Raw genomic sequence first — 15,820 nt, forward strand, 5'->3', positions numbered from 1 at the left:
AGTTGCAAGAAGCTAATATCAGGACACATCTAGGTACTGCTTCTATTTAAAAAAATGATGTATTCATGTATACAGAACTGCGTGAATATATGTCTTTTACATTTGCCTGGAGTTCAGCTTTAAAAACTAAAAACATGTTTATGAGGTTCTAAATGGTATGTCCAAGCTCTATATTATTGCATATTTCCAATTATTAATTGTATATTTTCTATATTTTTGCATATTTTCAAATGTTAGTATAGAACAGTTGTCTCCAAACTGCGGCCCAAGGGCTCACCTTTAGCTGGCCCTTGGGGCACTTTTTCCCCAATAACACAAGATACTATTCCTCCCCCTGACCAAAAATGGGGCATAATCCCTACTAATGACAATAACAACAGGCCACTATATATCCCATTGACACAAACAATGGGGCACTATTCCTCAAACTGACACCAACAATGGGGCACTATTTCTCCTGCTGATACCAATGATGGGACATGGATCCTCCAACTGACATCAATGACAGGGCACTATTCCTCCAACTGATACCAATGATAGGCACTGCTCCCACTAATGCCAGGTCAATTTCTTCTCCCTATGGCCACAGTCTGGCCCCCCTAAAGTCTGAAGGACAGTAAACAGACCTGTTGTTTAGAAAATTTGGAGACTCCTGGTATAGAACATTAATATTGAAAAGAGCATCTTTGTATTGCAAATTTTTGTGCTAATGATGATAATTTAAGGGATTTGTTAAAACATAATAGTGTGTCTCTGTTACATTTGCTAAAAATAAATAAATATATATATATATATATATATATATATATATATATATATATATATATATACATATATATATATATATATATATATATATATATATATATAATTTAATTATTTTTTCCCCTAAAAATATTTGCAATAAAATGTTTCTCTCTTCCCCCTTTCAGAATGTTGTCCGTAGTAAAGGCGCATGATGTACCCAACCTTGCAGCTGCACAGACTCTTGGAAAGGACTTTTGAAGCAGGAGAGAAAGGTCACTTCATTATACTGCTCAGTGTCATACAGTAGCTCGCTCAATATGCCTGCAGGCCATCATATTTTCTAAAGCAGATAAGAGGGTTACACAAGAACTTTCCACGCCTGGAAATTTTAAAGCCAAAAATCACAGTGTGCCAATTCCTTACTCAGCGTACGATTTCTGCAATCATCTTAGTCTGCTAGTTGGAAATAGTTTAATCCTCTCAGATGAGAAGAGAAGATGAGCCATTTTCTGGAAAACATTACATTTTCTAACAGCAGTGTTTCCAATCTAAAAAAATCATAGGTGTTAAAAGCTTTCACCTAATTTTCCCCTTATGTACAGTGATTGGCAACATAACAACCTGAATCATGAATTTTATAATCACCTAAAAAAGGTTTAGGGTTAATTGATTACCTCTATTATCAATCGCTGGGTTAAGTATGGGTTTTTCTAACACACTTTTATTGTTGCAGTAATGGTACAAGAGTCAATTTTCTGTTAAACTGCTTTAGTTCTGTCTTTTATGGGAAATGTTGAATCTGCCCACAGGCTCAAAGAAATATTTAATCAAGTGAGTAGTTTAGCCACTTCATTACACATACACCGTACACCGTAGTATTGCAACCCGGCCTATAGAGCTTTGAGAAGAAATCATTATACCACTGTCTGCTGTGTCTGCAGAACAGTCTTAGGCTACATTTCACAAAGCCGCACTGCAGTGGCCAGGGGCGGCCATCACCAAGAATTAGTAGATTCTTGCCAGCGGTTCCAAACTCGACCTGTGCATATTGTGTGCAACCAGCAGCAGCTGTAAGTGGCAGCTGTCAGATTTGTACTCTGATCGGTTACATGAGACCTTGGACTAACCAATATGCGCCCAGGAACATTTATTCAAATGTGAGGCAAAGCAGTGAAGTCACAAGGGAACACTGCTCTTTCAAATCCCACCAAATTCTAAACCCTGTCAAGCAATTTCCCCTTCACACGTTTTGAGATTTTTTTTTTTTTTTAAGCAGCAGTACAATGGTGCTGACATAGTGGCCAGTGGCTGCAGGTGAACTGTAAATCTGGAAGTGTTGATTTTCTGCCAGAGCAATGGAGTTGATTACCATGCATAGTATGAAAAACCTGCAGATGAAAAGATGGCTACTGTAAGTTAACATTTTACTGATTGGACACGTGCATTTTTTAGACCTCACTTAAAGCGGAGCTCCACCCAAAAGGGGAAGTTCCACTTTAAGTCTTTGTCCCTCGCTCCCCATTAAGGATTAGAACCTTTGGGGAGTGGGTACCCGAATTTGACAGGTACCCACTCCCACTTCTGCTGCGATTGCCTAGGCGACCGGAAGCGGACGTTGTCCTCCCCCCTCTCTCCCCATAATCTTCTGGGACACATGACAGGTCCCAGAAGACTACATGGCCATTCACAAAGTGCAGTGCTTCTCGCACATGCGTAGTGGGCAGGGGCGGACTGACCATTTGAAAACTCAGGCACTGGATGCCCCTGGTACCTTTTTCATAGGCTTTTTTGAGTTTGGGCAAGGACACAGGGGCCCCATGATCCCCTATTGCCCGGGGGCCCCATAAATTGTCAGTCCGCCCCTGGTAGTGGGCACCCGGCTATGAAGCCGCAAGCTGAGTGCTCACACTGAAGATGCCGGCACCAGGGAGAGAAGACAGCCGGTGAAACCAGCCGTGGTGAGGACCAGGGGCGGACTGACCATTTGGAAACTCGGGCACTGGATGCCCCTGGTACCTTTTTCATAGGCTTTTTTGAGTTTAGGCAAGGACACAGGGGCCCCATGATCCCCTATTGCCCGGGGGCCCCATGAGTTGTCAGTCCGCCCCTGGTGAGGACACCGCTGGACCAAGGGACAGGTAAGTGTCTGTATTTTAAAAGTCAGCAGCATACAGATTTTGTAGCTGCTGCCTTTTTTTTTCAGGTGGAACTTCGCTTTAATGTAGTAACAATGTGTGTTTAAAAGGGAGTTGAATAGGTACAGTTTTAATGTAAATTTTTTTCCCCTGCAAAGTTGTGTTAACTAACATTATATGTAGAATCTTTAATTTGCACATTGAAGCAGTAGTATAGATATACTGTAACAATAATATTGCTATAGTGTGTTCAGGAACAAAGCGTGAAATGATTGAGTCCAGGCTTTACTTATAGATCCTGCTGCCTCTGTATCTCAGATAAAGTTTCGTGATTTGCATTGAAGCAAACGTTGGGTGGAAGCACAGGCCTACTAAGTACTCCAATCAAGTTTTTTTGTGTTTAAAAAAATCTGAAAACAAATGAACACTATCATCATTTAAAAGTTACAAACAATATAACAGAATATGTAAAAAGGTAAGCAATGCTGCAAAAATTAAAACAAACAACAGGGTGCAAAATAGAGTAGGACAAACCCCCAAAAATTCTTCAAATACTGTATATTAAAAGAAAAAAGTTCAGGTCTAAGCGTAAAGGCCCTTTACTAGATAACTTTGGCTTGGTTACAGGAACATAGAAGACAAATTTATTAAATACCCTTTTCAGCTTTCTGTATACAAAGTAAAATAGGGAAGCTCAAGTCCTTAATGGGAATAGTATTGACACAGCCCCAAATGATTCACAATGGCTAAAAACTGGCATGGTCCAGAAACATTTAGGCAAAATAAAGGTGAATAAAGCACCTGGACCAGATGGCTTATACCCAAGGGCCTTCAAAGAGCTGATCTCTGTTATATATGGGCCATTGTTTTTACTTTTAGAGACTCTTTAATGATGGGCATGGCCAGGGGTGTATTTATTACAAGGCAAACAAGGCATTTGCCTAGGGTAGCAATTTTCAGGGGGGCAGCAACATTTTTCAGGGGGGCAGTGCTGTCCCCTGAAAGAAGGGACACACGCAGCACAGGGACCAGGTGGGATCTGAGAGAGGCTGCAGGCTGCTTGATGGTATATGCAGAGCCTGACTCTTGTTCCCGGAGATGTCCAGAGCTGTGAAAATGAGTGTCTTATCCCTTGCCGGGGTGGGGTGGGGAATTGCCCAGTGGTAGTGGAAGGCTCTTTTGGGTGGGGGGGGGGGCTGGGGTGTTGTTGGTCAATGTCTGTGGGGGGGAGCCAATTTATGTGTTGCCTAGGGCAGCACGAAACCTAAATACACCACAGGGCATGGCACCACTGAATTGGAATACGTCCAATGTGGTGTCTGTATTTAAACAGGGATCAAAGTCTTTACCAACTAACTACAGACCAGGTAGTTTAACTTCTGAAGTTGGGAAGAGTTTAATAATAAAAAAAATAGAAGAGTTTTTGTTAGAAAATATTATTTTAGGCAATAGTCAGCATGGATTCACAAAAGAGTATTACTGTTATAATCGACCATAGTGTGTAAAAAATAAAAAATTGTGATCACTTCCCCAGTGTAGTACAGTGTTACTATGGTAACACTGTATTGCTCTGGTCACAGTATTTAAAAAAAAATCATAAAAAAGGAAAAAAAAAACGTCAGTGTCAGTATGTAAAAAAAAAATTAAAAAAAAAACGATTTTTCTAATTTCTTAATTTTCAAAAAAATTGTGATAAAAAATTACAACTTCAAAAAAACTCTCATGACCCTTACTAAATACCTTTGACTGTCTACTTTCAAAAAGGGGTCATTTGGGGGATGTTTATACTGTCCTGGAATTTTTGGGCCTCAAGAGACTGTCAGTACATCAGGACTGACCAATTTTAAGATATATACACCATGGTTTGTATATGCTATAACTTTCCTACAGACTTAATAATATACACTGATTTGAGTTATTTTATCAAAGAAATGTAGCAATATACATTTTGGCCTAAATTTATAAAGAAAGATGATTTATTTGTGAAATTGTACAACAAAAACAAAGAAAAACTAGTTTTTTTCATGTTTTTCTGCCTTTTATCATATATTTAGTAAAAAACCCAGTGGTGATTATATACCACCAAAATAAAGCTCTATTTGTGGAAAAAAAATGATAAAAATGTCATTTCAGTACAATGTTGCATGACCGTGCAGTTGTCATTCAAAGTGTGCCTGTGCAGGAGGAAGGTGAAAGTGTCTGGTACTGAAGTATTTAAGGGGAAAAGGAAAAACATGTATGAATACATAAGTTGTTTATACAATGAACTTGGTATAGTGTTATTCAGGTCTTTAACCTCCTTAGCGGTGTTCCCAAGTGTAGCTCGGGGTAAAATTTGAGTACCAAGAGCGGTAACCCTGAGCCTTACCTTGTCCTTCGCTCCCACGATGTGTCCCCTGCAGCGTCCCCGGCCATCTCCTCCGGCCGATGCCGGCATCCGACTTCCGTGTTCCGGTCCCTGTGACGTCGGGACGTACGGGCGCCGGAACCGGCGGCAAATTTGAAATTTTTAAAAAATTTCTTTTTTTTTAAAATGATTATTACATAGTAAAACATTACTGTATCAAACCATTTCACATATATTTTGTCCCTACTGCTTTGTCCTGTGCCCTGCCTGCATTTTGACTGTTCTTTCTGCCTGGAAACTTAGAAAAGTCCATGGCGTCCAAAAAGCGTCCCGTTACGTCAAAAGCGGTTTTAGACCAGCTAGAGAACAGCGATAGTAAATCAGAACCAGTTGCAGAATTGAGTGATAATGATTGGTGGGGAAATTCGTCATCAGACACTGAAAACGATTTTGCGACTTTGCTCAGCGATGTGCGAATTTGCCTCTGTATTACAAATTTCAGTGTTTTTGGTTTGATTATATTATTGAATTAAATTTATTATTATTATTTTTTATGATTATTTATTAAATTATAATTTATGATTTCGTGTTTCAAATTTTATCCTACCCGGGATGTTTACTAGACTCTTGTTCGTACAGATTTCAGTGAGTGATTCCTAAAAATTACAGCCTACAATACAAAACTACATATTTCCATGCAAAAAAATGGTACCGCTTTCAGCACAAAAAATCGGAAATAATCATACCGCTGAGGAGGTTAATGAGGACAAGAGGACACTCTTTACATCTGGAAGAAAAGAGATTTAACCTTCACATATGGAAAGGCATCTTCACAGTAAACGCATTCCAGACTGCTCCTGTGCCTCCAGTGACGTAGGCTGAGTATGGCTCCATCCCATGGCTCTACTTCTGGGTTCAAGCCCCGGCCCCAGCGGCTTCCACTACCTATGACAGGGGCTCCATCCACTATCCAAGAGCTCAATCCCATTCCCATGCTGGTGGCCAAGGCTGGGGTCTGTGGACATTTTAATGACTTTGGACCTCAAACTTAAGTTGATCTGCACACAAAGTAGCAAGTTGTGAGTGTTATTTTAAGGTTAATACATATGTACATGATGCTACACTATGGGGTTTTGTGCCTTGCTTTTATCTTATAGTTCTTCAAAGTAATAGCTGTGAAATAGAATAGACTCCCTCAAGAACTGGTTCTGGCCAGCTCAGTAGATTGCTTTATTTTAAACTTATTTTATTACATGTTAAGTATTACAAAAACAAGCAACACATTCGGACATACCCAAAAACAAATATGTAAATCATAAACTGTCCATAAACAAAAGAAAATGTGAGTATAAGCACTTTATAAAATAATTGATAGTCACTTACTATGCCATTTTACTTAAAATTTTGATTTAAACTAAATTTTAAAACAACACTCCTTAGGCTTGACAAGATTAACATATCTACTCATGAAAAAAAAGAAACTATCTCATATAGCCTTAAAATTTTGAGTAAAACCAGGTTGTCACAAAAAAGAGAAAAGACACTGAATGGTACAGACTTCTAGACAAAAATGATATTGATCAAAATAATAAACTACATAAATAAAATAAATAAAAAAGGACAAAAGAAAAAAAAAACATCTACACAAAAAAAGAGATATAGAAAAAAAAGAAGTCTCCATTACGGAGCCATACTGTTATTTTTTTTATTCAGTAAACCCAGGTCCTAAGCTAAAAGAAAGCCATGGTGTCCATGTATAAAAAAATATGTTTTATCATTTTCCTGTGAAAGCAGACATTCAAGATCACAATTTGCATCTAATTTCACCACCCATTCCACCACTGACGGGGTTGTTTTAAAAGAGCTGGATGAATTTCTAAACGCACAAAATATACAGTAACTGGATACTAAGTTTTAGAGGTAATAATACCAGGGATAGTTGATCCAGGGAATATCCAATCACCTCATTGGGGGAAGAAGTATTATTTTATGTTAAAAGGTGAATTTATCCTTTAACCAATATTTCTTCAGATTTTGTTACAATTTTTTTTTTTTAATAGTTTTTTCTTTAAAAAAGTTTGCAACATTTTCACTTGTAACAAATTTTGTCATGCTTTACCAGAAACTTAATTTCAGTGTCATTGTAAATAGGATAACTCACGTGATTAAATTTGCACTTAAAGCGATTCTAAAGGTTCATTTTTTTGGGGGGGGAAATAACATGTCTATACTTACCTACTGTGTGCAGTGGTTATGCACAGAGCAGCCTGGATGCTCCTCTTCTTGGGTCCCCTGCAGGCTCTCTTTGCCCCTCCCTCCTGTAGAGTACTCCCACAGCAAGCAGCTTACTGGTGGTTAAAATGTAAGAAATATTTGAGGGAATTAAATTAATCCCTACCACCACTTTTCTGGCACAATGGATCTTTAAAATGGCTTGTGCCATCTTAAAAGATCCCTGCCCCCCATTTTGGTAACTTTGCAGACAACTGTGGCAGATTCAGATAAATCTTAATAGTGCCACGTTTACAAAATGGTGCTAATGATTCACCAAATTAAAAAATAATTACCTCCAGTTTGTAGAGAACAAACGTGATGTAATTAAGGCTAACTATAAGATAGCACACAGAGACAGGCAAAGAAACTGTCTCTGTATGCTGTGTAACAGGCATATTTGCTGCTGCTACCCCCTCACAGCCAACTGCTTCCTAGCAAGCAGTACAACTGCAGTGGGAGAAGCCTGATAGGGAAGCTGAGACACTAGTTCTCCATTAGGTCCGTTATCTCCTTATGATTGACAGCAGACAGTGGGCGGATTCTATAGCTAATGGTAGACTGTCTATTGGCTAAAGATCGGCTATCACATACCTGGTGTCAGAGGCCAATGGAAAGAGGACTTCCCTTGCGACTAAGTTCCAGACCCCCCTGGATATGGGACAGAAGGAGTCAGGCCCAAAGTAGCATGGGTTGCCCATAGGAGTGCTTGTCAGAGGTATACCCTGGAGCACAGCTGATGCACTGGAATGGTGTCTGCAGACAGGTGGCGCCTGTTAGAGGTATGCAGGTTTTCAGGGAAGCAGAGGTTCAAAGCCAAGGTCAGATGCCAGGTGGAGATTGGAGCAGACGTAGTCAATAGGATAGCTGGGTTCATACACAAAAGAGCGGGTGAGAATATTCATTAGCCAAACCAGAGTCAGATCAGGAGTCAGGCAGAGAAGACAGGTCCAGGAACAAGCCAAATCAGTAAGAGGAGATCACAGTAGCAATGGAACACGGACAAAGGTATGGGGGAGCCAGAGATTAACCAGCAGTTTGAGGGAGTGATGGGCTTCCTTATAAAGCTGTCTGGCACCAAACTGAGCTAATGCATGCGTAACTCTGCGCAAGTGCGCATGCATGTTCCGGCTCACGTCCGTGCGCCAATTCGCATAGATTTTCGACAACATGCATTTCTGCGGCCATGCAAGGTACTGGCAGGAATGCCAGGTCTCCAAATACCTCTGCTGTGGTCAGAGCCCTGACATCGGGCCATCGCTTCTTTCAATCACAAGGAGAACCTGATCTGACCTGATGGGGAACTAGTGTCTGTGAATTCCCATCAGCCTCTGCCCACCCAGCTTCAAAACTCTGGTCTCAGTTCACCTCCACACTCCCTACCTGCTCCAGAGTCATGTACATGTTTACAACAGGTACACAAATCTATTTGTTGCATGGAAGCACGCCAGAATAATCATAGACATTCTTTATCAGTATGCAGAAGAAAAGGAGGGCACCAGGTCAGGAGAAGTAAATTCAATGAACAAGGTAAAACAGAAGACTTACATCTGGGATTCCTCTAGTCGGAATGTGGAGTAGAAGAGCCAGCAGAGGAGTGGAATCGTAGTGCAATCAGGTGGATGGAACGGTAACGGCTGTGGGACCATGCAGGGAGCTGCTCGTAACTTGGCGATGTGTGTTCAAAGTTCCCGCCCAGCAGGGAGGATGACAGGTGCCATGACAGGTGGAAGCAGAGGAAAGGAGGCGCCAGATGAGAATAAGGTAAAAACAATAATAGATTTAATGCAGAAGACTTACATGTAAAAAACCTCCAATCAGCATGGGGAAATGAAGAACAGGCAGAGGAGCAGGATCGTGGTCACTCAGGTGGATGGATCAGCTATAGCAGAGGGATCAAGCAGGGAGCCGCTGGCTGGTTCAACGGCGACAGTTCAAAATTCCTGCCAAGCGGTGGAGGGGGTGACAGGTGCTGTAAATGGCCAGTGGGCGGGGCTGCAACGCGTTTCAGAAGCTCTGTCTCCTTTGTCAAGCTCCTCCTTAATTTCTGTGCTCAATCAGTTCCCTATTTTCCTTCCTTTGTGCCCTATATCACCATCACATTCCATATCATGTGAGCGCTGTATTTTTGTTCATGTTTTATGATCACTGTATGTACTACTGTGATTCTTTATCAATAACCTACATTAAGTCAGTCAATTTTCTTTTAGACAAACAAATGTGCAATATGGTACAACACAACAAATTATTCATGAATTTAGAAAAGGCAAAATCTGAAGGGGTGCAAGAACGCATATGTCTTTAGTAATTAGTAATTACATGATTCACTCATATACAGTGAGTATTGCACAAACACCTTACAATCCAAAAGAACATTTTGAAAAAAGGAATTCCTGTTTTGTGATTGGATATTTGACATAAAGACTGGTTTGTTGAGTGCGTAAAAATATACAGTCAGGTCCATAAATATTGGGACATTGACACAATTCTAACATTTTTGGTTCTATACACCACCACAATGGATTTGAAATGAAACGAACAAGATGTGCTTTAACTGCAGACTGTCAGCTTTAATTTGAGGGTATTTACATCCAAATCAGGTGAACGATGTAGGAATTACAACAGTTTGCATATGGGCCTCCCACTTGTTAAGGGACCAAAAGTAATGGGACAATTGGCTTCTCAGCTGTTCCATGGCCAGGTGTGTGTTATTCCCTCATTATCCCAATTACAATGAGCAGATAAAAGGTCCAGAGTTCATTTCAAGTGTGCTATTTGCATTTGGAATCTGTTGCTGTCAACTCTCAAGATGAGATCCAAAGAGCTGTCACTATCAGTGAAGCAAGCCATCATTAGGCTGAAAAAACAAAACAAACCCATCAGAGAGATAGCAAAAACATTAGGCGTGGCCAAAACAACTGTTTGGAACATTCTTAAAAAGAAGGAATGCACCGGTAAGCTCAGCAACACCAAAAGACCCGGAAGACCACGGAAAACAACTGGTGGATGAGCGAAGAATTTTTTCCCTGGTGAAGAAAACACCCTTCACAACAGTTGGCCAGATCAAGAACACTCTCCAGGAGGTAGGTGTATGTGTGTCAAAGTCAACAATCAAGAGAAGACTTCACCAGAGTGAATACAGAGGGTTCACCACAAGATGGAATCCATTGGTGAGCCTCAAAAACAGGAAGGCCAGATTAGAGTTTGCCAAGCGACATCAAAAAAAGCCTTCACAGTTCTGGAACAACATCCTATGGACAGATGAGACCAAGATCAACTTGTACCAGAGTGATGGGAAGAGAAGAGTATGGAGAAGGAAAGAAACTGCTCATGATCCTAAGCATACCACCTCATCAGTGAAGCATGGTGGTGGTAGTGTCTTGGCGTGGGCATGTACAGTTGCAAGAAAAAGTATGTGAACCCCTTGGGATTACCTGGAGTTTTGCAGGAATTGGGCATAAAATGTGCTCTGAACGTCATCTAAGTCACAACAATAGAAGAACACAGTCTGCTGAACATAATACTACACAAACATTAGATGTTGCCATGGTTTAATTGCACATAACATGTAAACATTCACAGTGCAGGGAGGAAAAAGTATGTGAGGCCCTAGCTTAATGACTTCTTCCAGAGCTAATTGGAGCCAGGAGTGAGCCAACCTTGACTCCAATCAGTGTGATGATATTGGGTGTGTTGCTGACAGCTGTCCTGCCCTTAAAAAACACACACCTGTTTTGGGTTTATTGGTTTCAAGAAGCACTGTCTGATGTGAACCATGCCTCGCAGAAAAGAGCTCTCAGAAGACCTACGATCAAGAATTGTTGACTTGCATGAAGCTGGAAAGTATCTCCAAAAGCCTTGATGTTCATGTGTCCACGGTAAGACAGACTGTCTACAAATGGAGAAAGTTTAGCACTGTTGCTACTCTCCCTAGGCGTGGTCGTCCTGTAAAAATGACTGCAAGAGCACAGCGCAGAATGCTGCATGAGGTAAAGAAGAATCCCAGAGTGTCAGCTAAAGACCTACAGAAATCTCTGGCACATGGTAACATTTTTGTTGACACATCTACAATAAGGAAAACATTAAACAAGAATGGAGTACATGGGAGGACACCACGGAGGAAGCCATTGCTGTCCAAAAAGAATATTGCAGCACGTTTGAAGTCTGCAAAACAGCACCTGGATGTTCCACAGCACTACTGGCAAAATATACTGTGGACAGATGAAACCAAGATTGAGTTGTTTGGGAAGAACACACAACACTATGTGTGGAGAAAAAAAGGCTCAGCACACCAACATAAAAACCTCATCCCCACTGTAAAACATGGCGGAGGGAGCATCATGGTTTGGGGCTGCTTTGCTGCCTCAGGGCCTGGACGGATTGTTGTCATTGATGGGAAAATGAATTCCAGAGTTTATCAAGACATTTTGCAGGAAAACGTGCGACCATCTGTCCGCCAACTGAAGCTCCACAGAGGATGGGAGATGCAACAGGACAATGATCCAAAGCATACAAGTAATTCAACAAAACAATGGCTGCAACAGCACAGAATACGCCTTCTGGAGTGGCCCAGTCAGAGTCCTGACCTCAACCCAATTGAAATGCTGTGGCATGACCTTAAGAGAGCGATTCACACCAGACATCCCAAGAATATTGCTACACTGAAACAGTTTTGTGAAGAGGAGTGGTCCAAAATTACTCCAGATCGTTGTGCAGGTCTGATCTGCAACTACAGGAAACGTTTGGTTGAGGTTATTGCTGCCAAAAGAGGGTCAACCAGTTATTAAGTTCAAAGGTTCACATACTTTTTCCTCCCTGCACTGTGAATGTTTACATGTTATGTGCAATTAAACCATGGCAACATCTAATGTTTGTGTAGTATTATGTTCAGCAGACTGTGTTCTTCTATTGTTGTGACTTAGATGATGTTCAGAGCACATTTTATGCCCAATTCATGCAAAACTCCAGGTAATCCCAAGGGGTTCACATACTTTTTCTTGCAACTGTATGGCTGCCAAAGGAACTGGTTCTCTTGTATTTATTGATGATGTGACTGCTGAAAAAAGCAGCAGGATGAATTCTGAAGTGTTTCGGGCAATATTATCTGCTCATATTCAGCCAAATGCTTCACAACTCATTGGACGCCGCTTCACAGTGCAGATGGACAATGACCCAAAGCATACTGCAAAAGCAACCAAAGAGTTTTTTAAGGGAAAGAAGTTGAATGTTATGCAATGGCCAAGTCAATCACCTGACCTGAATCCGATTGAGCATGCATTTCACTTGCTGAAGACAAAACTGAAGGGAAAATGCCCCAAGAACAAGCAGCAACTGAAGACAGTTGCAGTAGAGGCCTGGCAGAGCATCACCAGGGATGAAACCCAGCGTTTGGTGATGTCTATGCATTCCAGACTTCAGGCTGTAATTGACTGCAAAGGATTTGCAACCAAGTATTAAAAAGTGAAAGTTTGATTTATGATTATTATTCTGTCCCATTACTTTTGGTCCCTTAATAAATGGGAGGCACATATGCAAACTGTTGTAATTCCTACACCGTTCACCTGATTTGGATGTAAATACCCTCAAATTAAAACTGACAGTCTGCAGTTAAAGCACATCTTGTTCGTTTCATTTCAAATCCATTGTAGTGGTGTATAGAGCCAAAAATGTTAGAATTGTGTCGATGTCCCAATATTTATGGACCTGACTGTACCCCCTTTGGCTTATTGCTAAGGAGTAAATCAATAAAAATTCACCCTCAACTCACTTGTTCTGATGCAAACCCCCTACTATATCGGTTAATCTACTAACTAGGTTATTATGCTATTTTTGGAGCTTGCTGGCTAAGACTTGTTTTTGTTTTGCAGTCACTCTACATCCTTTTTCTCTTGGGAATGTGTCTAGAGTAGAAGGGTGAAGAGTTAAGAAGATAAAAAGACTGTGCTAGAAGACTGTGCCAGGAAGATATTGGAAGACTGTGCCATGAGGTTGTGGTGATGGTGAGTAGGTTACAGCTTCAAGTATGTTGGTGGCTAATGAAAATGGATCCTCTTACCAGGTACTAAGCTACATTTGAAGCTACACTGTTTTACTTACAGTTATGCTCTGCAAAACTAACTATTCTTTTGTGAGTGTTTAATTATTTATTTTCTCTGCTTTGAACATAATTTAATTTGTGATATATATGTATTTTACTTGACAATTGATGGCGCAGCCTGTTGTACCTTAATTGTACAGGAAACAGGACAGTGTATTTAATTTGGGGGTGCAGCATGCAGCTCTCCAACTGACAAATACTGCATTTTAGAAATCTGCTAAATTTATACTCCAAAAAACAGTGCTGTAATAATAAGTTAGCAAATCCTCCTCAAAAATCAGGATTTCAAAATTAAAAAAAAAAATCCAGTCCTTTATAATTAATATTCTTGAACTCCAACTATTGAAAAAAACATTATTTAAACTTACAAATTTGTACCAAGGTACTGCCTACAAAAAAAAATCCCTTGAAGCTCTTTTACTACTTCCATACAAATAACCTGAACTGTGGAGTACTGCACAAAATGGATAGGATGCTGGCACTAACCTATTTGTTCACTGTGCTCTACTCTAAACAACTAGTGGGTATAAAATGATGTCTGAATTTTTTTTTTGTTGGAAAATACATTTTATTGGAAATAAACACCAAATAAAAGTAAAGTTTTACAATTTACAGAGTGTAAATGAAAGGGTTTACAGTGGAACCAAAAAAGAAAACTTCAGGCAAGTATCCTAAACACTGTTTTGATACCAAGTCAAGATGCTGATAGCAACAGAAGAATGCTAAAAACATGGGGCGTAAAGATTCTATCAGGACAGTATATTTGACTATAGAAAAGAGGCTTGGTGTTATCGTATAATATTACAGGGAAACCTATAGAACAGAATATAGGAAGTCCCCTATGAGCCTGAAGGACTGGCAGCCTCTCAATCCCGGAAAGTAATGATGTATGAATGTTGATGTCGGACTAGTAAGTGGTGTTCTAATTAGCAATGCTATACTGGCAAAAAGGCAGGGAAATACCACAATACTTATTTTTAACTAGGTATTTTGGAACACACTGGACAACTGAATATGAGAATGGTTCTAGAAGCTAAAACTCTTGTGGTCATTATACACCAGAAAATTGGAAAAACGAAATCGAGCTCACATAGACATTTTTTTTAAAGCCGAATGAAATCCATCAATTTCCCAAAACATTTACATTCAAGGCATGTCGTGAATGATAACTGTCACAATTGCTTGTGCTCTATACTCAACTGTCAAGCAATTAAATGGCTGGAGTCATAACTGATCTCATGTGCAGCTCCATGGCAACTGCAGATCAAACAGAGGTTAAGAAGGCAACTTACTTGACTGTAAAGGATCGAAGGTCTAGTTCCGATTTAAACATTGAGGAATTGGTATGAGCTTTAAAGTTGTAATAGGTTGTCTTACTGTCATCCTCAACCATCTTTTTGATTCGCTTGCAAAAACTAACCTCATATCCCTTTTAACCAATTATTTCCATCCCAGATGGCAATTGCCCCTCACAACTCTAATCAGCCTGCTACACACATTGCCCAGACTGCTGCTACCTGATTTATAGACAAATGCTTCATACAGTCTTTACATAAAGTAGCACTGATTTTTGATGTGAAAACAGATTTTCACTCTAAAGCGGTTCTAAAGGCTCAAGGTTTTTTACCTTAATGCATTCTCTGCATTAAGGTAAAATCTTTTTGAGTGATATTATAAATGTGAAAAGCTCTGCGCCAAAGATATAATAAATAATTATCCAGCTGCAGTCCCTAAACTCACTGTGGAGTGTGCAAAGAAACAAATATGTGTATATGTATGACTGCGCTCAAAATCTCAAGTGTTAAACTACCTAAAACAAGAATACATGCTAAAATAATACTATATAAAATGGATCAACAAAATATTCACTTTCAAAACATTGTGCAGCTTAGTTCACAACCAATGTGTCCATAATAATGAGTCCTAAATCAAAATAAACAAAAACAAAATCCTTAATGTCCACTATCAGGTGCAATTTGTGCAAAAAAAAAACAAAAACAAAATATCAAAAAGTTTCCAGACTAGTTTTGTAACATGCCAAGAGATGTCAGCACAGTCACAGTGAGCACTGACCTTCACAAGTCAGTGTGCCATAAGACATCATCTTGTGTACATTGGGAGTTGTTCAACTGGTGCTGTTCTGACTACATGCATTACACGTCTGCTATTTCATCATGGAAAGCAAGTTGTAACAAAGAGAAACATGGACTTCTGTGTAAAACC

Source organism: Staurois parvus, unplaced genomic scaffold, assembly GCF_062004578.1.
Source record: "Staurois parvus isolate SC_StPar_1 unplaced genomic scaffold, SC_StPar_1.0 ptg000090l, whole genome shotgun sequence".
NCBI lineage: Eukaryota > Metazoa > Chordata > Amphibia > Anura > Ranidae > Staurois > Staurois parvus.